Here is a 3250-nt window from a genome sequence, read left to right on the forward strand (position 1 = left end):
GTTTTATACGTTTGAAACTTAATAAGAGGTTACTATCACACTGCATGTACTATTCTGCAATCGTTTTTTTTCCCTCCATATTATACTTTTGAAGTTTTTCCTTGTGTTTGTTTCATTCATTTTCCTCTTCTGTATGCTATTGGTTGTATAAAGATCACAATATATTTACTAGTTCTCTTATTCCGGGACATTTAGGTTATTTCCATTTTTCCTCGTAACAAACAATGCTGTAATGAACAGGCTTGGTCTTGCCTCCTTGTCTCTGCATGGGAACTTTTCTAGAATATCCTGAAAGTGGAGTGCAGGCTCATTACGCTTGGCTTCTTCAGCTTTACTGCTCGTAGAGGATGGCACTATGTTACCTTCCGACCATCAGCAGAGCTCTTTCCTGTCATCTGTCCTCCTAGTGGGCAGCCAGGTGGAGGGAGCAGTAGCCACCATCAATTGAGCCTTCGCCATGTGCCAAGCAGCAGGTTACATGAATTGCATGAATTTTCTTGTTTTAAAAGGACAAGAATGTTATGGGGGCAGCACTAGCAAGCCCGGTTTACAGGAAATCAGAGAGGTCCTGGACTCTAACCAAGGCCACACAGATGACGAACTGCAGAGCAGAAGTGAAACGGATGCAGCCTCACCTGTCTGACCCCAGAGCTGCTATTTGACCACCGGGCTATAAAGATGGTGAAAGACTCACCTGTAGAATGCTGGGATGGAGGAGGGCACATCTTCCTAGTGAAGCCTCTAAGCCAGGTTGCTGAGAGCTGAGAACGAAAATTAGAAGAAAGAGGCTGGGTGCGGTGGCTCATGCCTGTATTCCCAGCACTTTGGGAGCCGAGGCGGGCAGATCACCTGAGGTCAGGAGTTCGAGACCAGCCTGGCCAACATGGCAAAACCCCATCTCTACTAAAAATACAAAAATTAGTTGGACACGGTGGCACATGCCTGTAATCCAGCTACTTGGGACGCTGAGGCATAAGAATAGCTTGAACCTGGGATGCAGAGGTTGTGGGGAGTGAAAATCGTGCCCCTGCACTCCAGCCTGGGCAACAGAGCAAGACTCCATCTCAAAATAAATAAATAAATAGAAATAATTTCAAGAAAGAAGGAATAAGCCATTTAAAGTTTTTAATTATGAAAGTCATTATTATACATTCAAAAGAGTATATTTAATGTTAATGTATAAATAAGGAAAAATAATAAAATGAACAGATGGTAAGAAGGGAGTGAGAGAAACGGAAATTAAAGGTATCTAGATAACTAAGAAAAATAGACTTCAGTGTGAGAAAACAGCAGTGGAGGATTTGACAGCGTTCTTTCGTTCTCCTTGCAATTACTAAGGCTCAGTGAGTGTTTTTCGACAGTGCCGGAGTCTAAAGCTGCTTTGCCGTGTGCTCAGAACAGCTGACCTAAATCTGGCATGACAGAGGAGTGGGGACCATCGCATCAACGAGAAAAGGTGGAGTGTGCACCTGCCTGGAAACAAAGCAGAAATGGAAATAAGGGCCCGGTGGAAGACAAGAAGAGGGAAAAGGAAGTGGATTCTCCAGCTGGTCTCTCTGCTCAGCCCTGCAGGAGCTGGGGATTTCTCCTGAGCTCCCTGGACAGCTGTCTGTCTTGCCCTGGTTTGACCAGAGCCTGACTTGACCTGGGCACTTGGCTTTTATTTCTCCCTGTTGTGTGTGTGTGTTTGTTTGTTCGTTTGTTTTTGAGATGGAGTCTTGCTCTGTCTACCAGGCTGGAGTTCAGTGACATGATCTCGGCTCACTGCAACTTCTGCTTCCCAGGTTCAAGCAATTCTCGTGCCTCAGCATCCCAAGTAGCTGGATTACAGACATGTGCCACCATGTCCAGCTAATTTTTGTATTTTTAGTAGGGATGCGGTTTTACCATGTCGGCCAGTCTGGTCTCAAACTCCTGACCTCAAGTGATCCACCCGCCTCAGCCTCCCAAAATGCTGGGATTGTAGGCGTGAGCCACTAGCCCCGGCCTCTCTCCTTTTATTCTTAAGAGAGGGAGCTAAGTAATGCAAAAATCAATGGGCCTAGTATGCCGTCTAGTAGTGAACATCTGGTTGAATTAGAGAAGAAAAGTGCTAGGGTGTTTGTTTCGTTTTGACTAAGACACAGAGGTATAAGTTGTATTTTAGAGTTGTTCATGTTTACTTTACTTGAAAACGAAATGACTTCCAAAATAGAGGAGTCAAAGCAAACCAGAAGTGAAAGTTAGCAAGTATTACAGGAAGTTGAGAGGAAGCAAGTGTGTTGATATGAAAGGGAAACTGCTTTTCAAACAGCACATCAAGAGCAGAGTGGGCAAAGCGGGTAGTTTTCTTGGCATGAGTAAAGGATATAGGTTGTCTTATTTGCTTTTACACAATCAAAGTATAACTGATGCCTTGATCTTAACTTTGTTAAACTGTGAAAAGAGAAAGAAGTTGGTCATGTTAAGATACCTCGATACCTTTAGCTTCATCAAAAATGGGTCACGTGCCTTGACCCTGACTCACTCATTTTTCCTACCTTCACGCCTATCATTTCCCCACTTAGAAAGTTTTTATGCTACTCACATTTCCCATCAGAATTTCAACCAACCTATTAAGGACTTTGAAAACCTGACTTGTTTGTTTTTGTTTTTGAGACAGTCTCATTCTGTTACCCAGGCTGGAGGGCAGTGGTATGATCTCGGCTCACTGCAACCTCTGCCTCCCAGGTTCAAGCGATTCTCCTGCCTCAGCCTCTGAAGTAAGTGGAACTACAGACATGTGCCACCACGCTCGGCTTATTTTTGCATTTTCAGTAGAGATGGGGTTTCGCCTTGTTGGCTAGGCTTGTCTCAAACTCCTGACCTCAAGTGATCCGCCCGCCTCGGCCTCACAAAGTGCTGGGATTATAGGCATGAGCCACTGTGCCTGACCCTGACTTAAATGTTTTATGGAAGAATAAAAATCCATGAAATGCTAAGTCAAACTTGCCCAACTAGGAATTAAGATATAATACAAAACCAAGGACAGACACGCAGACCAGGGGGACAGGAGAGGGAGCCCAGAAAGAGACCATTTTGCATGGGAATCATTACACGATAAAAACAGCCCAGGAATCAGTGGAGAAAGGATGAGTTACTTGTGGATATTTAGAAGTAATTTCAGTGTCTGCAGGGGAATAAAAACCAACATCACATACATAGGACTACTCAAAATGAAGTCAATACTGAATATGAACAGTAAAGTGGTAAGTTAACAGAATATGATGAT

The sequence above is a fragment of the Rhinopithecus roxellana genome, chromosome 6 (genome assembly GCF_007565055.1).
Source record: "Rhinopithecus roxellana isolate Shanxi Qingling chromosome 6, ASM756505v1, whole genome shotgun sequence".
Lineage (NCBI taxonomy): Eukaryota > Metazoa > Chordata > Mammalia > Primates > Cercopithecidae > Rhinopithecus > Rhinopithecus roxellana.